Here is a 27,177-nt window from a genome sequence, read left to right on the forward strand (position 1 = left end):
ATCAATAAAGATCGCCATCATTCACCTAGTGACTCAATCTAAACATTTAGGAAACACTGTCACATTTTGTTTTCTTTCCCTCTCATACCACATCCAATTTTTTAACACTGTGGGCCTTTCTTTCAAAATGTACCATAAATCAGAACACCTCTTTTCATTTGTTACCACCCTAGTATAAGACACAACTACTGTTCTTGCAAAATACAAACATAGCCTCCCTAGGGAGCTTTTTTCTTCCACTATTCTTATCTGAAATCTATTTCCAGCACAGCATCCTCCGAGATCTTTTTAAAAGGCAGGTAAAATCTAATCCTTCCCCTGCTCCATCCTATCACAGGTAGAAAATACCAATTCTTCATGTGGACATCCAATGGCTGACTTGCCGCCCTGCTGCTCACCTCTCTCAAGCCACCTCCTACCTCTGTTTTTTATGGCTTACATCTCTTCCAACTGACTCTTGATGCTTCCTCAAACATGCCTAATTCTTTCTACTTTAGACTCTTTCCACTTTCTTCCTTCAATGTTGTTTCCCTAGATATTCATATAACCCACCACATTTCTTGCAGATCTTTGCTCAGGGATATTCTCAAGCCATGGCTCGCTGCCCCCATTACCCCTAAAAAAAAAAAAAAAAAAAGTAAAATCAAGACATTCCTAAAAAATATAAAATAAAAATATATATATATAAAATATAATAACATGCCAAAGATTCCATCTAATCCATTAATTGGTGTGGGGGGGCAGCAAAACATTATAAGAAGTTCAAAGGAAAATTTAAATGATCATACAGATACACACAATAAGGAGTCCTGAAATAAATTTATAAATAGGTGCCAAACAGTCTATCCACAGGGCAGTGATCAATAGCATCCTGCCACATACAATTTATTTGCATTTTTATGAGTGCAATTTTTATCATTAGCAATTTTCTACATTTTAGAGTTGTAAATTAGCTAAAAGGCAATGAAAGGAAGAGATTACTTGGAAGAATACCCTAGATAGGACTCTCAGTAATCTCTTTTTTCCCCACTTCAAAGACTTTCATAATGTTATTGACACTTGCTATCTTCCTATCCTCCTTTACTTTCCCTCACTGAACTTATTACTAAATGAAATTATGCTATATATTCACATTTTTATTGTCTGTCTCTCTCATTAGAAAATAAGCTCCATGAAACCATAAAATTTTAAAAGGTTGTGGCACATAATAGCTGTTCATAATTTGTTGAAAGTTGAAGACATGTATATATATTTCATAACAGATCTTAAATATTTTCTGTTCATCATCAGATATATTTTAAAATAATGAGTCTCAACAAAACATAAATTGAACATATTTCAAATATTTCATTTAACTGTTTAGTTAGCCAGTAAAAAACCAGGTCAAGTTAAAACTAAGCTGTTAAAACTAGTTTGAAAGATAAGTCAGAGTAAACACACACACACACACACACACACACACACAGACACACACACAGGAAATCAGGAATGTTTTCCCAAGAAATGAATTGGTTAAGAATTCAAAACTAGTGTGTGGGGAACAAATCATACTCCAGTTGGACACATCTATTTGCATTTCTATGGAAAGTAGTCATTGGCATTCCTATCAATTTTCTACAATTTATAGAGTTTTAAAGTAGCTCAAATATAACGAAACATGGATAATCTGGGATATTAGATAGGGTACCTGGTAATCTTTTACCCTATTTCAAAATTTTTCAAAGTTTTTTTTTTCCTAACATTACGTGAAATAGAAAAAAATGTGAGAACATTAGTATGAGAAAACAAAGAACAAAAACATTAGTGTGAGAATTGCCCATATATAGGGAAGATATCTAAACTCTGATTGCTAGCCCTCTCTCTTTTTGTATCCCCATTATTTCATATCAATTATCATCCAAAATTGAAGCTAGTCATCAGCCAAAGCAACGTGACTTTTTTACCATTAATCTTGCATTTTAAATGTATGTTTTGTGGGATGCCTGGGTGGCCCAGTGGTTGAGCATCTGTCTTTAGTTCAGGGTGTGATCCCAGAGTCCCGTATTGGGCTCCCTGAGGTGCCTGCTTCTCCCTCTGCATATGTCTCTGCCTCTCTCTGTGTGTCTCTCATGAATACATAAATAATCTTATTTAAAAAAATACTTTACAATATTAATTCTGCCAATCCATGAGCATGGAATATTTTTCCATCTCTTTGTGTCTTCCTCAATTTCTTTCAGAAGTGTTCTATAGTTTTGAGGGTATAGATCCTTTACCTCTGGTTAGGTTTATTCCTAGGTATCTTGTGCTTTTGCGTGCAAATGTAAATGGGATTGACTCCTTAATTTCTATTTCTTCAATCTCATTGTTAGTGTATAGAAATGCTACTGATTTCTGGGCATTGATTTTGTATCCTGCCACGCTGCCAAATTGTTGTATGAGTTCTAGCAATCTTGGGGTGGAGTCTTTTGGGTTTTCTATGTAGAGTATCATGTCATCGGCAAAGAGGGAGAGTTTGACTTCTTCTTTGCCAATTCTAATGCCTTTAATGTCTTTTTGTTGTCTGATTGCTGAGGCTAGGACTACTAGTACTATGTTGAATAGCAGTGGTGAGAGTGGACATCCCTGTCTTATACCTGATGTTACCCAGGGCAATTTACACGTTTAATGCAATCCCTATCAAAATACCATGGACTTTCTTCAGAGAGTTAGAACAAATTATTTTAAGATTTGTGTGGAATCAGAAAAGACCCCGAATAGCCAGGGGAATTTTAAAAAAGAAAACCATAGCTGGGGGCATCATATGCCAGATTTCAGGTTGTACTACAAAGCTGTGGTCATCAAGACAGTGTGGTACTGGCACAAAAACAGACACATAGATCAATGGAACAGAATAGAGAACCCAGAAGTGGACCCTCAACTTTATGGACAACTAATATTTGATAAAGAAGGAAAGACTATCCACTGGAAGAAAGACAGTCTCTTCAGTAAATGGTGCTGGGAAAATTGGACATCCACATGCAGAAGAATGAAACTAGACCACTCTCTTGCACCATACACAAAGATAAACTCAAAATGGATGAAAGATCTAAATGTGAGACAAGATTCCATCAAAATCCTAGAGGAGAACACAGGCAACACCCTTTTTGAACTCGGCCACAGTAACTTCTTGCAAGATACATCGATGAATGCAAAAGAAACAAAAGCAAAAATGAAGTATTGGGACTTCATCAAGATAAGAAGCTTTTGCACAGCAAAGGATATAGTCAACAAAACTCAAAGACAGCCTCCAGAATGGGAGAAGGTATTTGCAAATGACGTCAGATAAAGGGCTAGTTTCCAAGATCTATAAAGAACTTCTTAAACTCAACACCAAAGAAACAAACAATCCAATCATGAAATGGGCAAAAGACATGAACAGAAATCTCACAGAGGAAGACATAGACATGGCCAACATGCACATGAGAAAATGCTCTGCATCACTTGCCATCAGGGAAATACAAATCAAAACCACAATGAGATCCCACCTCACACCAGTGAGAATGAGGAAAATTAACAAGGCAGGAAACCACAAATGTTGGAGAGGATGCGGAGAAAAGGAAACCCTCCTGCACTGTTGGAGGGAATGTGAACTGGCGCAGCCACTCTGGAAAACTGTGTGGAGGTTCCTCAAAGAGTTAAAAATAGACCTGCCCTACGACCCAGCCATTGTACTGCTGGGGATTTACCCCAAAGATACAGATGCAGTGAAACGCCGGGACACCTGCACCCCGATGTTTCTAGCAGCAATGTCCACAATAGCCAAACTGTGGAAGGAGCCTCAGTGTCCATCAAAAGATGAATGGATAAAGAAGATGTGGTCTATGTATACAATGGAATATTCCTCAGCCATTAGAAACGACAAATACCCACCATTTTTTTCGACGTGGATGGAACTGGAGGGTATTATGCTGAGTGAAGTAAGTCAATCGGAGAAGGACAAACATTATATGTTCTCATTCATTTGGGGAATATAAATAATAGTGAAAGGGAATAGAGGGGAAGGGAGAAGAAATAGGTAGGAAATATCAGAAAGGAGACATGGAAGACTCCTAACTCTGGGAAACGAACTGGGGGTGGTGGAAGGGGAGGAGGGCGGGGATCGGGGTGGAATGGGTGGCGGGCACTGAGGGGGCACTTGACGGGATGAGCACTGGGTGTTATTCTGTATGTTGGCAAATTGAACACCAATAAAAAATAAATTTATTATTAAATAAAAAAATAAAAATAAAAATATTTTAAAATATTTTTTAAAAATAAAACAAAGTGGTTTACATGAGCACCACTAATTCTAATAAAAAATGGAGACCATCCATTCCAAACATTTTTATATGTCACAGTTAAGTGTAAAGTTTGGTTAAACATCTACAAATCTGATTTAAAATTAATTTATGGGGAGCCTGGGTGGCTCAGTAAGTTAAGTGTCTACCTTCGGCTCAGGTCATGATCTCAGGGTCCTGGGATCAAGCCCCACATCAGGGCTCTCTGCTCAGGAGGGAGTCCACTTCTCCCTCTCTGTGTGCATCTGTGCTCACTCTCTCTCATGTGTGTGCTCTATTCTCTCAATAAACAAATCTTTTAAAATTTTAATTTATTATATATTTGACTATCCATAGCTATTGATAATGACCAATAGAGAATTTCTTATCAATGCTATTTCTCCTTCGTGTATATTTCAAGTGCCTGATGATAACTCTGATCCACTGTAAATACTGATTTGTTTCTCATGCTATTTTTGCCTGATGTGGCCTGAGATATCAGCATATTATTCCAGGCCCCTCTGGCTGTGCCTTAGACTTTATCTTTACATTGATTCAAACTAGAGCCTCTGATCCCTGACTGTAATACTCATAATGGCTGCTTTATGACATAAACCTGCCTCTAAATGTGAACTCCTCAATGAACCCCATTCTTCAGCTGGGCCACCCTCTGTTCTCTTAGTGAGCATTACAATGCTAAGGGGGTGAAACAATTTGTGAGAAGTCTGTTTTCCTGATTGGAGACCAAAATGGAAAAAGAACGATATGTGAGCAGAATAAAACCATTCCCTTTAAAACACCATTAAGCATGTACCAACCAACATCCATAGATCAGAACATTACAATTAAAATATTCTACACTCAGAATAGGTTACACTTGGATATCTTACGGAGTGCTGGTCATTAACACAATTTATGCATAGAAAACAAGTATCTTGTAGAACACAATATACCCCCAAAATTTGACTATTTCCAGGACCACATAACTTTGTATATCTCAGTAATCTTTCTATATTGTTTTAGCTTGTTATTCACTTCTCTCAAATATTGGAAAGAACATAAGTAAGAGATTTTCCTTGGCCTTGGATCTGTTTAACATTGATTTTAATAAACAATATAATGCAAAATTAAACTTCATAGATAGCCCAAGGTATGATTAAATTATTATCAGACAGTAACTGACCAGGCCAAAGAAGTTCAGAGCATTTCAGCATTGGAATATGATTTCTATAAATCAGTAAAAAAACTCATACATGGCCAGGGCTAAAAATAAAAAAGCTTCTAGGTATTGACCTGTATGTATGTACACAGATATATATGTGTATATGAGTGTGCATATTATGCACATGTGCTCATGTTATTTTGTTTTCTCTTAAAAAATGTATGTCAGTGCCAATATATATAACTAAGCACATGTTGATTTTATTTTCTGTATTATAATCAATAACATTTTGCATAAATATCCATCTGCATGTACGGGCATACGCATGTGCATGTAGATATATTAGATGGCTATAACTATACCTATAGCTAGTGATACAATAGCTTCATCAGTTATCTAAAAGTGGTTTTTCAAATTTTCAACAACTTATCTAAAACTCCTACAGGTTACCAGGAAGACATTTGAATAATAAAGTCAGATACTAAATACATGAAAAAGCACCTGATTTTAATGGTATAATTAAATCATTATTTCAGCCTTCTCTCATTCTTCCACCAGCTTTTGTCCTTCACAATATGAGTGATAACACTACTGGAAAGAACATCATCTAATAGATACAGGATGCTCTGTAAGTAAAAACACCATGATGATGAAATAATCAATTCCTCTAGGAAATCTTGACTAACATTCTCTCCTAAGTGGTATCATACTTTATATGTGTAGTTGCTTGCCTGTGAGCCTGGGACCCGAAGGAGAGCAATCTCTTGGGTATGTAAGGACTGGACTTCAATATCTACTTCCTTAGTTCCTAGCATGCTGCCTATACCAGATGAGGTGTTCAATATACATTCTCTGAATAAACAGATAAAAGGATCGTGGGAGAGAATATCTGAAAACAATTTTCCTAAAGAATTAGTCTGACAATCAAGACACAATAAGAATAACCATTAGAACTGATAAATATATATCTCCATTAAAATATTGTTTCATTTGAACATTTGAACAAAGGTAGAAAAAAAAAAGACCAATTATTAAACTAATATAAATGGCCTAAGTACTACACAGGAACAAGGTCAAAGGTATTTTTCCTAGTTCAGAATGAAATTTGACGTATTGCATGTTAACTTCGTGGTACCTATTCTACGTAAGGTGCACAGCTCATCGAATAGATGAAGAGTCCTGATAACTACTAACATCAGAGGAAATAGGATAAAAGCAGCTTAAGAGAGCAGAACATCCAACCAAATATAATATAAACAGTGGGCTATAGAGTTTAAGAAGAAACAGTGGTAACAAACTATAGCACCAGCATTTAAAAAAAAAAAAAAAGTATGTTTGACTGGAAAAATTAAATATTTAGTTCCTTGATTTTAGAGAAATTTAATTTTCTAAGAAACGGAATATGAACCTGATGCTACAATGGTTCTCAACTACCACATTCTGCTTTGAGTCATAATAGATTTTTACAAGCTGTAGTTAAGCAATGATGATGTACCAAAAATTATTCATATGTATCCCTTTTGTCCTTCCATATTCTATATATCTTTGTATTTTCACATTTGTCTTAGTATCCTCTTTCTACTGCCTCTTATATGTGTATATGTATACATACACGCTTGCATATAAAAGGGCACATAATACAACTGAATTATATGTCTATATGTAGACATTCAATAAATCATTTATTAAATGTGTGATATATGCTAGAAATATGAACACAGGAAGAAAAATAAGATGTAGGCTGATCTTGTGGAGCGTGGTGTCGGTGTGGGGAGTTGAATACATTAAAAAGTATTAGAGTATGCAGTAAACAATCTTTGATAGAGATTTATATAACAATCTATGGCAGTCCAGGAAAATGAGTGTGCAGGATATTTATTGAAGGGAGGGAAGGAAGGCTTTCACAGATGTTAAAATGCTTGAATGCGGTCTCTAAGAAAGAGAAAGAACACCCAAGACATCAAAGAAAAGAGGCCATGTCAGAAGGAAAATAGTATTTGCAAAGGCCCAGAAGGGCACAAGAGTGAAATACATAAAAAATCACATGCAGATCAATCTGAGGACCTGTTACAAATATATGACGATTTGTAAGATTTAAATAAATGCATGCATATTGGGTTTTTTTCTTCTATGTTTGGATATACAACCTTCTCTAATTTTTTTCCCCAGTAGTAGTAAGAAAAAGATTCTGGTTTTACAAGGACATACAGAAGAAATCTGGCTAATACTTCCTCAAAGTGATAAAGCAACAGAGTAATGTGATTCAATCCAACAGCTACAGGATACTCTACTCCCCTTCATTACTCCATAGAACATTCTGCCTATTTGTGAGGAAAACATTTCACTTTTTTTTTTTTCATTTCACTTTTAAATTGTGATTCCAAACTACTCTTATAAACTGGAAGTGCTTCATGCTTGAATCTCTCCTTCCTTCCTTCTTTCTTTCTTTTCTTTCTTTTTCTTTCTTTCTTTCTTTCTTTCTTTCTTTCTTTCTTTCTTTCTTTCTTTCTTTCTTTCTTTCTTTCTTTCTTTCTTTCTCTTTCTTTCTTTCTTTCTTTCTCCCCTCTCTCTCTTGTATGCATGCTCTTTTTTTCTTTCTTCCTGATAATCACAGTTGTCATTTCTTGCTTGTCCTGGGAATGGGCTCTTTCCTCCCTCCTACCCCAAGTTAAAAAAAAAAAAAATCACAATAAGGGAATGAAATAAAATCATGATTTACTGGTTTCAGCTCTAGTCAGAGAAGCATTTTGTCATTTCTTTCTAAACACTTTAAAAAGCATTTACATCTTCAATGATACCCAAGGTCATGTGAATCTCTGAGGCTATTTTTGATGGAATATTTTTACCAGGTCTGACAGCAGAGAACATAGCACTGAAGCTCACACCTCACAAATGTAATTTGGAGTGTTAATTGGAAAGGACCTAGCTGACCCAGTGATTTCTACTCTCTAAGAACTGGTGACAAGATATTCCATCTTTCCTTCTGAAGTCTGGTGGACAGAAAAGGTGAAGAACGTGAGGGATTTTGTTAGGGGAGGAAAAGGTACAAAATATGGGAAATGGGAGAAGAGAAATGTAAAGAAGAAAAAAAATGATTATTTGGTGAAAATAAATGAAAACAAATGATATCACTACTGAAAGTTTAAGCAAATGATCTAAGAATGGTTAGGACTAGTCTAGTTTCTATTCAGAATGTCTTTAAAATACAGCTAAGAAGGAAACCCAGGTGTTTTGTGATGGAAAAGTCCAACAAAACAAAACGGAGACTTGTAACTTCTCAGTAGGAAGTGTGAGCCATCCTACCTCATTGTCCAAGAGGCCTTCTCTCAAAATCTGCAAAGTTAGATATGTGTACCATCCAGACTAGGCAAGCATGAGGAGCTTAATTTCAAAATCCTACAAAATCTGTTCTGGGTTAGAAGTAAACAGAAATTTATGGGGACCTGATAAGGGCCTTCCACAAAAATCAAAAGTGTGTGAGAGCACTGGGATGTCAGGGATGGGTATAGGGGTAGAGTAGAAGAAGTCTGAATAAGGAAAAGTAACCTGAGCACAGAGGCAGTTGTGTGCCAGGTGAACACCATTCTCACTCATAAAAGTAGTCTGTTTAAGGAAAGAAAATTTACTCTGTATTAAAGCCAGGGCATTTGCAAGAAGAAATGCACTTGTTTAGATCAAATGCCATGCAAAATGTAAAAAAATGACAAAATTTTTCTTGTAAGACTTCTATCAGTACTGACTATTAAATAGATTGAGAAAATCATTCCTGCTCCTGGTCTTAAATTTTTATAGATGTTCCTAAAATGTTCATTTAGCTCACCTCTGGTAACAGATTGAGCAGGATGATTTAGAACAGGTCTGATTTACATACCACTGATGGATGCTTTATTCACTTAATGATCACTGGCAAGTAGCAGCTACTATAAAACTTCAAGTGTCACTAATAGGACTTTTTAGGTCTTATACTGTAAAACACAATTTGTTGAAGTTTTTTTTTTTTAAGACCTTTATAAAGCCTTAAAAAAAAAAAAAACTTTATTTTTCCATGTACTAAGCATTTCAACCTCAGATCATGTATCCAATTACTTGACTGCTATATTTTCAGGTAATACATATAAAAGCCAGGTTGAGTAATATATTAAGGATAGATAATATACTAAGAAAGAGAATCTCTAGCAAAATAAATGGAAACACATCCTTTTGAAAAATTATCTATATAAATAAATGCTATATCCAAGTAACTGATGTTTGACTATACTATTAAATGCAGATTGTCTTAATTCTATATCATATAATATATGTTATTTTCAGGTGCTGAATGTATGTTTGTGATTTTAGGGATGTGGGGTTAGAAATATTTTAAAATATTTTATTTACATATTTTTCTGTTTTTATATAGAGAATATAAATCTGTGTGACTTTAAAAACCCAAGAGGCCTACTAGATATCATTCCCTAATTCAGTAATTCAAAGGCTTTTGTCAAATTTACTCTCATACCAGTGATTTATGGTAGGCATGGTGTGGAGGGCTGGTGTTTGACATTGTTTTCCATTTGATAGAGGGCATCGTGACATCAAAATTGGTTATGTGGGTCTTGATGTCTCAATATTCTCATCTGGGTACTAAGGGGGTTAGACTAGCTGATCTCAAAGGGCTCTGATACCTCATACATTATTCAGTTCTATAAACCCAGAACATAAAATGAGACACTCCACAAATTTAAAACAGTAAAGTGTACATGACTGACATTCCCTCAAAAAACTTATTACATCCTTTTTAAAACCACAATCTTTAGGAAGTACGTAGGAATTTGGCATAAAACTTGTATTAGGCCCCCAAAAATCAAGGCAAAGACCACCTCCTGCTTTTAGTGTACATCTTCTTAACTATAGCAGAGCATAGTTATATACCAAAGCATGATGGTCATTTAAAAATGTACTAATATAAAAAAGATCAATTTCTTGATATAGTGGTGATTTGCAGGGTGAAGGGGAGAGGGAATTGGAGATGCTCACTTTATACAGTACAGATCAACAGATCAGAACGTGAAGGCTCCCACTCATGCTACAAGTCACGTTATAATTATTTTAAACTTCCAGATAGCACAGGATGCCTTTATAGGGAGAAATAACTTTGAGCTGAATAATTTTTCTGTTAAAATGCCATCTTTAACCTGGCTTTTTTTCTTTTTTTCTTTCTTCTTCTTCTTTTTTTTTTTTTTTTTTTTTACCAAAATGAACCTGTTCTTTGACACAAAGAGTAAAACACGATGATGAAAAGAAACACAATTTAACATGAATCAGAAACCAGAAAAAATAGAAATCATTTTCATTACTTCATTTTTCCCCCATTGCCCCAAACAGCAAGAGCTACATGTCAGGAGACTGGACTCTGTTTACTTAGAGAGAACAGCTAAGACAGAAGTTCACTTCAGGAACCTGAGGTACGTAGACAAAGCAATGCTTCACAGAGGGGTCAAGAGTGGTGGAAATGAAAGAAAAATATCAGCTCAGTGGGCTTGATAGGAGAGGAAGGACCAAACGCAAGGGTCTGAAAGGGGTCCCCATCATAAAAGGATAGCATTGTCGACAGCTTCAGTCAAATTCTACTCTCTGGGTTCTTAACTCATGCCTTGCCTTGTCATAGTGTCCAAGGAGCTGCTGTGATAAGCGAGTTATACTAAGTTCCCTGGGCCCATTTGCGGTGATCTTACCCCACAGAGACATGGCCATGGGCTGAGCTTCACCCCTCTGTGCCCTTCCCAACTCCAAATGAGGCACACCATCTCCAAGGTTCAGGAGAGTTGTGTTTACCAAAGGACCATTTAACAGCAAGTGGGAAAACAAGTGCTGTTGGAATGTTTTCTAGCATTACCTCTGTTAAAAACAGAAGGAAGAGCCAACTATTTTGGCTGAACTTGGAAATATGTTTTGACATTTTCTTCTCATCTGACTAAAAAGAATGGAGGTGAGACTTTTTCTTTTTTCTTTTTTTTTTTTCAAACTTTTTCTTTTTTAATAAAGGGTATCATATTCTTTGGAAGATGCATCCTTTGCATTGATTTGCAAAGAGAAAGCAACCTGTTATTATAGACTAGGAAAATAAGGAAAGAGTATCAGAAGCTATAAACTATAAAAACTAACCAGCGAGAGAGCTGTTTGGGTTAATGTTGAACTTAGCAGCAAATTATGGGAAAAAAAATTAGCTTCGATAAGAGTTTATTTCACTTGGCAGGACAAGAAGTCCAGAGGTGGTCTATAGACCATGAAGCTGATTAACGACTTCATCCGAGATGCAGTCCCTGTAAACCTTACTTTAGCACACTACCTTGTGTCACAAGATGACGACTCTACTTTTAGCTATCACCTCAGATTCCAAGCAGGAATAAGTAGGGAAGAGTGAGACTAAAGTGCCATTACAGACAAGTCATGGCTCATTCTATCAGGGAAGTAAGAGCTTTGCCAAATGCCACACCCTGGGAATTCCAGTTATATATCATTGACATGACCTAGGACTCATGGCTACCAACTATAGTGAATATTGGCCATGGGGGTTGAGATTACCATGATGGACAGTGTCCAGTGGTGGTTCATCTGTTAACAGTTGAATTCCTTATGTGTCCTAATCCAAGAAAGACGGTAGCCCCATGCCTCAAGAAGAGAGAGCAAATTTTAGGCAGACGATGAACTTGAGTTTTTAAACTCCAGCTAGTTTATATTTCTGCTTCTACAAATGTATTTTTTAAGAGTCAGGGAATGGTTTTTATCTTGCTTATGTTCGCTACTTATATATTTTTTTCTTTATAGAAATATCAAAAAGTTACTCTCTACTATCCTAGCCTTCAGTTAAAAACCAATATAATCTTCGTTTTGGAGCTCAAAGCCAAGTGAAGAATCACATTGGATGCAAGGCAATAAAAGCCACAGACAGCACTCTATAGCAATACATGAGAAAGAAACAAACCTTACTCTGGGAGATCAGAGAAATAATTTGTTTTGTCTAAGACACTAAAGACACCACAAAATACAGAAATATTTACTGGTGACACGATAAATTACTATAAATAAAAACCTGACAAGGAGAGAAATATACTCTAAAAACAAAAGAAATGTGAAAAGCTATGATTAAGAAGAAAACATCTATGTAGAGAAATCTAGCAAAATTGCCTAAATTAGATTACATATGACTTTGTATTACCAAATAAGGGGTATGAAACATCCTGGTCTCACTAAATCTATTTCTGCACAAGATATGTGAATTCTAAAATCCCTTTACAGTAAATGTGCTTTAAATAATCCCCCATTTGTTTTATATATAAGTATAGCCTTAGGGATCCCTGGGTGGCTCGGCAGGAGCCAAATGATCACCAATGTTGAGAATACCAAGATCATCTTATGTAGAGAATAAACTCTTAATCTGTTGTTTGAAACAAGATGGACATAATTAGATAATACACTTGTTTCATTTGTTCGTCAACTTAAATAAGCAACTACAGTGTGTCAGCCCATAATCACTGAGAGGTACTAAGATCTATACATTATGGTTTATTGTCTTTATAGAGCTATGAAATAATCAAACCAACCGTTTTATTTTGTGCTTTATTGTTTTTAAATAAATGTAAATCCTCTAATTTAAAGGGAGCAGATAATTTCAAAGATTCCCGTATAAACAAGAAATAAAAGTAGCCAGAAAGGCCATCAGAGAATATTGGCACTCTGAAACTTGCTCTTTGCCAGATCTCTTTTTAAATGCGTGGAACAGGAAGGAAAGTAGAGAAACAAGCAGTGGGAAGGGCATGAGAGGAAGTGGATGCAAAGGGGGTAAAAGCAAAGGAAAGAAAAGCTGAAAGTGGTGAGGAGCAGAGAGAGAAGAGAACAGAGCAGTCATTGCATTCTGACATTGCAAAACTCATTCAAAATGCACTGGGCCGGGACGCCTGCATGGCTCAGTGGCAGGGCATGATCACGGGGTCCTGGAATCGAGTCCTGCATCTGGCCTATGTCTCTGTCTCTCTCTGTGTCTCTCATGAATAAATAAAGTCTTTAAATATAAATATGTATATATAATAAATAATTTTAATAAAATTTATATAAAGGAAAAGCTCTGGGCCTGGCTTGCAAATTAGCAAACATTGAGGACACACAGCTGCACTAGGGAGTGCCAGCATGGTGGCCCTCATGGGCCATGGCTCTTATACCCCTACAGCCCTGCAGTCTGTTCTCAATAAAGGAGTCAGAGTAAACCTTACTGGCTGCAGGCTGGGTTATGTTTTTCTGCTCAATAACTTCCAGTGGCTCTTCATTTTATTTAGGATAAAAGCCAATATCCTTTAATGGTCTACAAGGCTTTACATTGTTCAGATTTCTGAATAACAGTCATACTTTATTTGTTATAATGCTGTTTCAATATTACTTACTGTACATTACTACAATAAAATACATAATAGAATATGGAGGGAAAATTAAAAGGAAAGTTAGGGACACCTGGGTGGCTCAGCGATTGAGCACCTGCCCCTGGCTCAGGGCATGATCCATGGTCTCAGGATCGAGTCCCACATTGGGCTCCCTGCCTGGAGCCTGTTTCTCCCTTTACCTATGTCTCTGCCTTTCTCTCTCTGTGTCTTTCATGAATAAATAAAACTATTTAAAGAAAAAAAAGGAAAGTTAAACAATGGGGGTGTACACATATATGTGATATGTAATAAAAGAAAAAAGAAGTGAATGGTCTACTCTTCGTTTATGCAACTGGTCATGAGGTTTTCATGGTATTTGTTACTTGGGACTTTACTCCACAATTACCTAGTCAATAATCAAACTTGGAGGGGGTTCGTCTGTGAGGGAGGGAGGGAGGGAGGAGGCAGGAAGGAGGCAGGAATGAAGGAAGAAGGAGCAGAAGGAGTAAGAAGCAGGGGAAAGTGGGGAGGGAGGGCGGGGACGGGAGTGGGGGAGGAGGGAGGTGCTGGAGGTCGGGAGGGAAGGATCAGCCTTCCTGCCCCTTGCCTTCCTTCATTCCTTCTTCCTTCGTTCTTCTCTTTCTTTCTTCTTTCTTTCTTCTTTCTTTCTTTCTTTCTTTCTTTCTTTCTTTCTTTCACAGAAACTCTGTAAGGTGGATAATCCAATTGCAATTTCTGAGGGAAACGAGCTCTTAGTGACCTTGTCTGGGAGGGGGATTTTTCATTAGCTTTTTCTTCTGATGATTTTGTTTGTTTTCTTTCATATTCCTCCACACTGTATGGTGTAGCAAGAACCTATTCATCTTTAGTTATCAAGATTGTTACCCAAACCAATACTGGAATCGCACTCTTGGCTTCTTTAGTAGAATAAGAAAACAGAAAAGTCTATTAGCAGGTTCAGTTTGTAATTCAATGTATTTGTCATATTTTTAGATATATTTCCAAGTCTTTTAACCAAGGGGCTGAGAGCTTCAGAAACACAGACATATTTCAAGTAGGACAGTAGTTCTAACATCAGAAGATGTCACCCAACTTCCTCCAAAATGCCTCCAATTTGGTTTGAGAATCCTGACCATATCCTAATGCTAGAACTACATGAATGTTACTTGACATGGTAAAGGAACTTTGCAGATGTGACTGAGATTAAAGATGTTGAGATGGGAAGAGTATACCACAGGGATCCAAATATAATCACACGAATCCTTAAACATGGAGAATCTTTCCAGGCCTAAAGAAGCAGACAGATGACAATCTAAGAAGGAATTATTTTACCTCTCCTCCTCATTACTGGCTTAGAAGATGGAGAAAGGGCCACATGCCAGTGAATATGGGTGGCCTCTTAAAGTGGGAAAATGAGAAAACATTCTCCTGGTGATTCTCCTGAATTAAAGAAATGCAGACCAAGTAACATCTTGATTTTAGACCACTGAGATGTACATTGGACTTCTGGGCAACAGAAGTATAAGATAGTAAGTTTGTGTCGTTTTAATTCACTAATTTTGCAGTAATTTGTTATAGAAGCAATAAAAATATTCTACACTCACTATAAGGAAAACGACACATTTACAATTGCTAGTTAACAGCATGAAAGGAATGATTCTCAGACTTGACTGCACATTAAAATTACCTGGAGAGCTTTTAATATTTGCGTGCCCAGGAACCAATGTCCAGCCCAATTAAATCAGGATCACTGGGGCTGGAATCCAGGCAACAGTATTTTCAGAGCTCCCCAGATGATTCCAATATATAGCCAAGTTTTGAGAACCACTCATATCTGGCATTCTTCAGAAGAGTATTTTCGCTGTTGCTACTGTGACTGAAATATTAATAGATTGTTCCATCCATGTATAAGCATTGGCTACTTTAGATGAGAAAGTATACCCTAAAACACGTGAAACCCACCTCCCCCTCAGCAACTCATTGCTTTATTGCAAGATGTAGGGACCATTCTCAAAAGAAGGCTTGTTTGCAGAGCATTAGATAATATAGTGTTTTTTTTTTTTTCCAAAACTTTCATTCTAAGCTAGAGTTCTTGAGTAATCATTGACTGTTTCACGTTTTTGATGAGATTAAAATACTTTGTTGGAGGGATGATTTTAACAAAAGAAGGGGGATAAAAACAAGCATTTGAAAAGTGAACAGCCTCAGAATGGCAATGTATTGGAGTGTTTTTTATTTATTATTTTTTAAAGATTTTATTTATTCATGAGACACACACACAGACACACAGGCAGAGGGAGAAGCAGGCTCCATGCAGGAAGTCTGATGTGGGACTCAGTCCTGAGACTCCGGGATCACAACCTGAGCCAAAGGCAGATGCTCAACCACTGAGCCACCCAGGCGTCTGTTTTTTATTTTTTTAATGTTTAAAGTCTTATTTACTTATCTGAGAGAGAGAGAGAGAGAGAGAGAGAGAGAGTGTCTGTATGTGTGGAATAGAGAGGCAAAGGGAGAGAGAAAAAAACTCAAGAAGACTCCGCAGTGAATGCAGAGCCTGGTGTGGAGCTTGATCTCATGACCCGGAGCTGAAATCAAGAATTGGACACAACGAATTGTACTATGCAGGTGCTCCTATAATGGTGTATTTTAAAGGTTAGAATCCAGCCATCAAAGTGAGGGAAACATACTATGTTTATTCTTGATGAAAATTAATAAGTTTTCACAGTTTAAAATAAACATATATTTTAGATAGGTGCATTTTTTTCAAAAAGTAAATTTATGTTGTGCCTTATGCCTTCAATTAATAAAGCAAATAATTTAAACAGTGGAAAGTGTGCCTTTTCTCCTTGTATAGTTTTTTACATGGATTGAAAATGTAATTTTTTTTAATTTTTATTTATTTATGATAGTCATACAGAGAGAGAGAGAGAGAGGCAGAGACATAGGCAGAGGGAGAAGCAGGCTCCATGCACCGGGAGCCCGATGTGGGATTCGATTCCGGGTCTCCAGGATCGCGCCCTGGGCCAAAGGCAGGCGCTAAACCGCTGTGCCACCCAGGGATCCCGAAAATGTAATTGTTATAAATGTGATTGTATTATGTTACCACAAGATATAAGAGCTAGTATAATAAAGGAAAATGATAAATAAAAACAGTTTAGTAAGCTGGGACATGGCAAGAAGTACTATAAAGAACACGGATAAAAGTTAAGTGATCTGAATATTTATCCTAGTTCTACAGCTGACCCATTCACTTGTGACTTTGGGAAAAGAATAACTCTGAAGAAGAATATCAGCCAAGCAAATAAGATATATTAGAGTACATTGATAGGCTCAGTTTAAAATTCTATTATTTGAGGTATGAACATAATGCTAAAAATAAGTAAAACACAGTGTTGAAAGAAAAACTCACTAATCTAGAAGTTCATCTTCATTATCCCTCCAAAGAGAAATGGAGATTTTCTCACACAAAACACTGAGGGAATGTATTGCTATTGGACCTACTCTAAAAAAAAAAGGTTAAAAAATTTTCTTTCTTTAGGGAGTAGAAAAAATATATTTTAGAAATTCAGAACTACATATGAAAGAAAGAACAAAAAAAAAAGAAAGAACATTAGACAAGAAATAAATGAAGAAATTTTCATTTCATTGATTATTTTTACTAATCAATGCAATTAATAATTATTTGTTCAGAGTAACAGCCAATAACAATGTATTAGGTGAGTATATTATATGGGTAAGTAAAATGAATGACATCAATGCTATAAGGGATGAAAGGGGAGAATCAGGGCTTCTTTGTTATAAGGCATTTCCACAAACTATGAAGCATAATAGTATGATTTGACAGTGGATTTAGATTAATTGTGAATACATACATATTGTAAAGTCTGCAGTAACCCCTTATTTAAAAGAAATAAAAATAAAAGAAGGGTATTGATATACTGAAAGAGAAAAGGAAATGGAATCATATAAAATGATCAATTCAAAAAAGTGAAGGCAGAAAATGAGAGAAAAAAAAACCAATGAACAAGAAAAAGAAAACAAGTGCTTACATTGTGGTTATTAAACCAAACATATCAATAATCACTTTAAATGTGAATTGTCTAAATATACCAAAGACAGAAATTATCAGAGTGAATGAGAGAAATCCATAAATCCCACAAGGCACAGCTATATATTGTCCACAAGGAACTCACTTTAAACATAAATAAATGGATAGGTTAAAGTAAAGAAGCAGAGAAGATACACTCTGATAACAATAATAAGAAGACAATTGGAGTAACCATATTAAGATGAAGCAAATTTCATATCAAAGAAAATTACCAGGGATAAGGAGAAATATTTCCTAATAATACAGAGGTCAGTTGTCTAAGAAGACATAAAAGTCCTTATCACTTATGCATCTAAAGGCAAGGTGTCAAACCCTGTGAGACAAAAACTTATGGAACAAGGAGAAAAGACAAATCCATTAATAGAGTTAGAGACACTGACACCCTTATTAAGTAGTTGATAAGTTAAGGAGGCAGAAAACCAGTAAGAATATAGTTGACTTGTACTGAACTATGGAAAGGCTTGATCTAATTGACGTGCACAGAATATTTTATTCAATAACTGCAAGGTATACATCCTTCTCAAACCTACATGGAACGCTAACCTAAAGAAACAACATTATGTGCCCAACAAATACAAATGAACAATTTTTAAAGGATGTAGATCATCCAAAGCATTTATTTCCTCAGACTGCAATAGAATTAAACCAGAAATCAATTCGCAGTAAGATAGTTGAAATATCCCCAAATATTTGGAAATCAAAAATAATGCACTTCTAATAAAACATTGATTAAAGATGACTCAGGAAAAAAATTTAAAACATGTTGAACTAAGGGGTACCTGAGTGGCTCAGTCAGTTAAGCAACTGGTGATTTTGGTTCGGTCTTGATTTCATGGGTTGTGAAATCAAGCCTCTGTCTACCCCTCCAATCCATGGAGCTCAAGTTCAGTAGGGAATCTGCTGGATATTCTCTCCCTCTACTCATCTTCCCACCCACAGATGCATGCATGTTCTCTCCCTCTCTCAAATAAATAAATTTTTAAAAATATTTTGAACTAAATGTCAATGAAATATCCAAATTCGTGAAATGCAGCGAAAGTATTGCTTAGAGGAAAATTTATAGCACTAAATAATTTATTAGAAAACTCTAAAATCACAATCTGAATTTCTATCTTAGGAAAAAGAGAGAAAGAATTGTAATTTAAGCCTAAAGCAAGTCGAAGAAAAAAATACAGTAGAGATCAAAGAACCTGAAATCAGAAAAATCATAGAAGAAAGCAATGATATCAAAATATTTTTGAAAGATAAGTTAAATGAATCCACCTTTATTCATACTAACAAAGACAAAAATTACTAACGAAGTTACTGATATTAAAAATGAAAAAAGGATTGTCACTACTGACCCCATAGACATCTACAGAATAAAATAATATTAAGAAAAACTAAAAAAAAAAAAAAACAACTCTATGACCACCATTTTAAAACAAATAAAATGGAACAATCCTTTGAAAGACATAAGATACCAATACCCACACAAGAACTTAAATATATAATCCGAATAGGCTTATTCCTATTAAAGAAATTGATTCATTAATTTACATAAGTTTATAAGAAAGAAAACATCAGGCCCAGGTGGTTTCAATGGTGAATTCTACCAAAAATTTAAAACTGCTATTGCTATACAAAATCTTCAAGAAAATATAAGCAGAGAAACTATTTCCTAACTCATTCTGTGAGGCCAGCATCACCCTATTATCAGAAACAATGGAAAACTATAGATCAATCTCTCTCATAGGTACAAACACACATAGAATCATAATCCCCAAAGTGTTAGCAAATCAAAATCAATAATGTATAAAAAGAATTAAACACCATGTTCAAGTGAAACATTAGGAAAGTAATCTACCCCATAAATAAGCTAAAGAAGAAAAATTCTGATTATATCAATTGATGCAGAAAAACATTTTATTCTTGATGAAAACTTTCAGCAAAGTGGAATTAGAGGGAAACATTCTCAACTTGATTAAAAAAAAAAAAAAAAGCTAGAAAAAACCTACAGCTAAAATCTCACTTGATGGTGAAAAATCTCACTCATTGGCTACTTTTTCCCTAAGATCAAGAACACAGCAAAAATGTCTCCTCTCACCACTCTTACATTAAAAGTACTAACTAGTACAAGAAGACAATAAAATAATAAGAAAAAAAATAAGTGATAAAAACAAATGACTAATAAATGATTAAAGGAGATAAGAATTTGTTAATATATAAAAGTCAATTACTTTCCTACATATCAACAATTAAAACTGAAATTTGAAATTTAAAACACAATACTATTTATAATAATATCAAAAATGAAGTACTCAGGTATGAATTTAACAAAATATGAACAGGATACATATGTGGAAAAATATAAAACACTGATGAATGAAAAAAGAATCTAAATAAATAGGGAGATATTCTGTGTTCATGGATTATGGATTAGAAAACTCAATATTCTTAAAATAGCAATTACTTCCAATACAATTTATATATTCAATTTAATCCTAATCCAACTCCCAGCAAGCTATATTTTATTTATCAGCAAGCTGATGATATCAAGGGAGAAAGGACCCAAAATAGGAAAAAAAAAAAAAAAAAAAAACTGAAGAAGAAGAAAGTTGGAGTACTGACACTACTTGACATCAGACTATTACTATATATTAATGAATAGATCAATGTTATTGGTTAAAATAACAGACACATGAATCACTGGAACACACTAGATATCCCAGAAGTGTATACAAAAATGTTTTGAGTTGATCTTTGACAAAATTAAAAGAGATCTTTGACAAAGGGGCAAAGGAAATTCAATAGGGATAGGCATCTTCTCAACAAATTACAGTGGGACAACTGGATATCTATATTAAAAAAAAAAAAAAGAAGAAAAAAAAAAAGAACCTAGACAGACTTAAGGGTTCATAAATTAAGTAAAAAAATGGACCATAGATCTAAGTATGAAATGTAAGACTATAAAACTTATACAAAAAAAAAAAAAAAACTTATACAAATCATGGGAGACAGTCTAGGGACCTTGGGTTTGACAACGAGTTTTTAGATACAACAGAAAAAGCTTGATCTGTGAAAGAAAACAAACTAATAATTGCTAAATAAAATTAAAAATGTCTGCTCTGCGAAAGACAACATCAATAGAATGAGAAGACAATACACAAACCGGGAGAAAATATTTGTAAAACACGAATCTGATAAAATACTTATATCAAGTATACAAAAAGCTCCTTGAACTCAGTAATAGAAAAAAAAAAATACCCCAATATAAAGTGGGCAAAAGATCTGAACAGAAACTTCACCCAAGGAGACATACTCAAGACAGATGGCAAAGAGCATTTGGAAAGTTGCTCACCATCATTTGTTATCAGGGGACAGCAGATTAAAACACCAACCTGATACTACCACGCACCTATTAAAGAGACTGAAATCCCTGATGATTAGGGATCACCATCTATATGTCTTCTCTGGAAAAAAATGTCAATTTAGGTCCTCTGCCTATGCTTTAATTGGGTTGTTTCGTTTTAGTGTTGAGTTGTGTAAATTCTTTATATATTTTGGGTATTAACTCCTCATTGGATATGTAATTCGCAGATATTTTCTCCCATTCAGTAGGCTGCCTTTTTATTACTAATTTCCTTCACTGTGCAAAAGCTTTTTGTTTTGATAGTGCCGATAGTTCATTTTTGCTTTTATTTCCCTTGCCTGAGGAGATATATCCAGAAAAATGCGGCCTATGGCCAACGTCAGAAGGATTTCTACCTGTGTACTCTTCTAGACCTAGAGGGCATTATCATAAGTGAAGTCAGTGAGACCGAAAAAGACAAATCCTCTATGATTTCACTCATATGTGGAATCTTAAAAAAAAAAAAAGGAAAAAAGAAAAAAAAAAAGAAAAAAGAAAGAAAAAAATAAATAAACAAAAAGCAGAATCAGACCTGTAAACACAGAGAACTGGTTGCCAGAAGGGAGGGAAAGGAGGGATGGAGGGATAGACAAAAGGTGAAGGGGAGTCGGAAATACATGTTTCCAGTTGTGGAATGAGTAAGTCACAGGAATACAAGGCACAGCATAGGGAATATAGTCGATGATACTGTAACAGCCTTATATGGTGACAGATGGTAGCTACAGGTCTGGGAACAGAGCATTTAGCTTTAACTTGTCAAATCACTATGTGGTACACCTGAAACTAACATAACTTTGTGTCAACCACACTTAAATTTAAATAGTTTTAAAAAATGGAAAAAAAATAAAGTGACTAAAATTAAAAGGAAAAGATAACCAATAAGACCAAATCCTGCCAACTATATCAAGCAATAGGAACATTTATCGTGTTAGAGGACAATACAAAGTGGCATAGTCACTTCTGAAGAAAGTTGGGCAGTATCTTACCATGTTAAACATATTCTTTTCATATGATCCAGCATTCAGGCTCCTACTTATTCATCCAGTTTATGCGAAAACACATTCACACAAAAATCTGCCCATAAATGTTATAGCAGCATTATTTATAATCACCAAAAAAAAAAAAAAATGGAAACAAAAAAGATAAAAAAGATGTCCCCCAGTAGGTGAATTGATAAACAACTGTGGTATATCCATGCAATGAAATATTACTCAACAATTTTTAAAAATGAGCCATCAAAATGCAGGAAAATATAGAGAAACATTAAATGCATATTACTATGTAAAAAAAAGACATTATGAAAAGATTGCATTTTCTAAGACTCCAATTACATGGAATTCTGGAATAAAACAAAACTATAGAGACAGTAAAAGAATTAGTGCTTGCTGCTGTGTTGGAGAGGAGAGTGAAGGGCTGAAAAAGTGAAGCCCAGGAGAGTTTTAGAGCAGTAAAATTATTCTGTTCACTACGATAAGGGTGAATAAAAGACCTCATGCTTTTGTCTGTATCTTTTGAATTTCACAGCACAAAAAGTGAATCTTAATGTATGCAAAGTAAAAATAAAATGATTTAGGAAGCTCTAGTATCCCTAGAAGGCAGGCAGGCTGTGACAGGAGAATCTTTATTACAAATATATGGAACAACTTCACTGATGGTAATGGGGAAAAGGTACTGACCTACCTAAGTAACTTCAGAAATGAGTAGAGTCTGTAAAACAGAAAGCAAAGGGAGTTGTGTATAACTACAGCTTTATTGTCGATAAATTTGCATCCAACAAGAATACACGTTAACAACTGCAACACTTCCATTCATATTCACCAGACTGAAGAGTAAATTTTCATGTTATGAGCCAGGTTCCTCACTGTGCAGAGAAGTTTACAGATAAGAGGGAGAGGAAGCTAAACTAATCCATGTGGTTAGTAATAGAGTTAGAAACATGAATATCAACCCCTTTTTATTAATACACATATAAGTTATGCATAACATACATAAATATGCAAATATGTGTAGATATCTATATACACAAAAATTAGTGCAAACCATAAAATAATGATTTTACATAATGACATCCCAGTAACAAGGAGAACAACTTGTGTCCAGATGTTGGTTTATAATACCATTTTCCAATAAAAGGAACTATGGGTCTTTGGAAAAAAGGACTGATTCTAGGGTTAGGACCAGAAATATATAAGAAACATATCTGGTAGTGTCAGAAAGTAAGACTCCTAAAAACAAAAAACATTGAAGCCAACTGAAGGAGCTTCTAAGGGACAAAGCTAGATTAATTTGAGAAAAAAAAAAAAAAAGTTGTACTGGATTGTAACTTCAAAGTATGAAATAAACAGCTATTATTCCATGCAGATATAAATAAATGATTTACTAAATTAATAAATTGAGAGGGGGGAGACTAATCCTCCATGCAGAAGAATTCTAAATAATTTAAGTAAATATTCCTTCCCCAACTATATACCCACTCTCCTAGTTTGCTGTGCACAGTAATTTCCTTCCAAAGTATACAGGATAAGGCAGCCCAGGTGGCTCAGCAGTTTAGGGCCACCTTCAGTCCAGAGCGTGATCCTGGGGTCCTGGGATCGAGTCCCATGTAGAGCTCCCTGCATCGAGCCTGCTTCTCACTCTGCCTGTGTCTCTGCCTCTCTCTCTCTCTCCTCTGTGTCTCTCATGAATAAATAAATAAAATCTTTTTTTTAAAAAAAGTATACAGTATAGAAATGGGGAAGAGTGAGTAACATTATAGTAGAAAAATATGACAAACACTACCTTAGTTGGTGACCATGGACAACATCAATAATCATAAATCATGTTGACAATAGGTACCCTTCATATACTGTGATAAAAATAGCACTTTATGTCTGTGGACTTTCTCCTAATAACTCATATACCAAGTCTTATCATTAGACAAACTCCAACGGCGTGCCATTTATAAAATATCTGGTCAGTGTTCCTCAAAACTGTTCAGGTCATCAAAAACAAACAGAAAAGTGTGACAAACTACCACACCCAGGAGGAGCCTAAGGAGACCTGATAACTAAATGCAATGCAGTATCTTGGAACAGAAAAAGCAAATTGGGTTAAAAACCTAGAAATTCTTAATAAACTATGGATTTTAGTTGGTGATAATAGAAACAAACAAAAACCAAATGGACTCAGTGTCTTCACTTAGCTGCAAGCCAACGTCACACAATATCTGAGTGGTCTGGAAGTCAAACATGTTTACAGCTTGTATGGGCAACAAAACACAATTGACCCTTGACCAACAGGGTTCAGGGATGCTGACCCCCCTGCGTGGTGGAAAATTCACATATAACTCTTGACTCCCCAGAAACTTAACTACTTATAGCCTTCTGTTGAATAGAAGCCTTACCAATAACATAAAGAGTTGATCAACACATATTTTTAGGTAATAAAGTGATCTTAGGAAAAAGAAAATGTTATTAGAAAAGAAAATGTTATTAAGGAAGAGAAAGTATCTTTACAGTGCTGTACTATTAAAAAAAACTCATATATAGTGGACCTCCACAATACAAATTCCTGCTGTTCAAGGGTCAATTTGTAAAAGTAAAACATTTAATGAATGGCACAACCTCACTACACCCAGTATTTGCTAGTTTATTAAAAGCACTTATTTAAACATGTCACTCTCTTTCAATTAGATGGAAGACATGGGCTCACTTCCGATGTTATAAGGTATACGGCTTCAACAAAAATCCTAAATGAGAAGGACCATCAGGGGCCTAAATCTAAAGGTGGGACACTGGCAAAAATAAGATTGCAATAGAGAATAACAGAGCCAATAAGGAAATACACAGGATTACCTCATTTGTCCACGTCATGACCCCGTCCCAGCACATACCTCCCTTTGGAATGGGGAGTTATAATCCTGTCCAAAATGACTCTGAAGTTTAAATATGCAGGTCTGCTGATGTACATTTGTTTTTCTCTAAGTAACGTCACGATAGAAATTATACTTCTGAATATTTGAAACACATGTTGAATTTATTGGTTCCTATATGTAGAGAGACAGGTGAGTAAAAGAAAGAGATCCTGGACATAAATATAACATTGGTTATAAGAAGAAGACGTTTCCACTGAAGAAGAAGTGGAAACCAAGAAGTTTCCACTGAAGAGAACGGAAAAAGTCCTTGTTACTACCAGTACCCATGGTACATACCCAGTTCCCCATTATTCTCATCAAAGAGCGGCCTAGGCAAATGCAACCTTTTCTACAAATAGTGAACTGGCTTTTGCCATGTGAATGGCAAAAAAAAAAAAAAAAAAAAAAAAAAGTAACTCCGGTATATTACATTTACATATATTCATAATATAAAGCATTATGGGATAAAGACTAGATTCCCTACCTTAGACTACTCCAATATGGCAAAACATTTTGAGTTACTATGAATACTATAAAACCAAAAAGCAAAGCAAACACCTTAAAATATTGCTAATACATGGGGAAGAAGTATTGCTAAAGGTGTTACTTTATCAGGGTACCTGGGTGGCTCAGTCGTTGAGCCAAAGTCTGCCTTTAGCTCAGGGTATGACCCCAGGGTCCTGGGATCGAGTCCCACATTGGCCTGCCTGCGGGGAGCCTGCTTCTCCCTCTGCCTCTGCCTCTCTGTGTGTCTCTCATGAATAAATAACTAAAATCTTAAAAAAAAAAGATGTTACTTTATCTACATTTATAGTGAATATTCTGATTGCTTCATTACATTACAGACTACTTAAAAAAAGTAAAAAGAAATGATTTTTCCTAAGAAATTGTGTTAGAGATCCATGAGTCATTTAAGTATTTGTTTCAGTATCATATGTGGATTTTATATTTTTCAGATTTTAGTGACCAAGCATTGTGATGACTGCAGTGCCTGTTCTCTCTGCTTTTGGTCTGGAACTTCCAGAACACCAAGGGGGATTAGAAACCCCTGTGCTCAGTTTTCCTAAACTCTCATAGCTGACAAAATTCTTCGATCACACTTGGTCTTGACCTCAAGATCTTTTTTTTTTTTTTTAAGTTCAACTCTCAGTACTTTAAGATGTAAAGTCTTAGAACAAATTAAATCAGCTTCAAATATATATGTATGTTTGCCAACAAGTGTTGTCATTTATTTCAAATTTTCCATTTAGCAAAAATGAACTTGTCCAGCAGCACTATGTCTGTTGTATTTTTTTTTTTTTTAAGATTTTATTTATTTGAGAGAGCGCATACAAGAGAGCACCAGTGGAGGTGAGCAGAGGGACAGGGAGAAGCAGACTCCCCACTGAGTAGGTGACCCCAGTGCAGGGCTCCATCCCAGGATCTCGGGATCATGACCTGAGCCAAAGGCAAATGCTTAACCAACTGAGCCACCTGGGTGTCCCATGTCTGTTGTGTTTGTAGTGGGGTGTTCATGCATATGTGTATGAATGGATTTCTTATTTTTTTCTATTTTTGAAAAACTCAGAACTGCCAGCTTTGGAAATATTCCATCTACTATTTACCCCCACCTGCACCCCCACCCTGCCCCCCATAATTTAATAGCATCTTCTAGAGGGAAGTGCTTTAATTCTCCATAGCACCAATTGTCATAAATGCTCTCTTGATATAAGAAACATTACTTGATAATTTCTTTCTAGTAGGTGCTTCACTTCCTTTCCATGACCCTCTTTTCATGATAGGGCACTGCCTTTTCAGCTGAAGCACAATGAAGGCATCCTCCTCAGCTCCTCAGGGAGCGCAGCCTGGTCCTTCCCTGTGCAGGCTTGCAGCCTGGTAGCTCCTGCAGCCCACTACCCATGCACCAGGATGTGCTCACTGAAGTCTTTAACTGCCTTGGCCTTCTGGGTTTCTC

General features: G+C 35.6%; 1 long non-coding RNA gene across 2 annotated transcripts; it reads left to right on the plus strand.

Moving 5' to 3' along the window:
- Positions 1–4,907: 4,907 nt before the first annotated feature.
- On the plus strand, positions 4,908–10,844 carry LOC111090810. Of its 2 annotated transcripts, none has more exons than XR_005372939.1 (3): positions 4,908–5,044; positions 5,998–6,067; positions 10,804–10,844. It is a non-coding gene; the product is annotated as an uncharacterized LOC111090810 (long non-coding RNA). The 2 variants fall into 2 exon arrangements; XR_005372941.1 differs by lacking the exon at positions 10,804–10,844 and adding an exon at positions 8,289–8,439.
- The last annotated feature ends 16,333 nt before the right edge of the window (positions 10,845–27,177 follow it).

Source organism: Canis lupus, chromosome 18 (genome assembly GCF_011100685.1).
Source record: "Canis lupus familiaris isolate Mischka breed German Shepherd chromosome 18, alternate assembly UU_Cfam_GSD_1.0, whole genome shotgun sequence".
Taxonomy (NCBI): domain Eukaryota; kingdom Metazoa; phylum Chordata; class Mammalia; order Carnivora; family Canidae; genus Canis; species Canis lupus.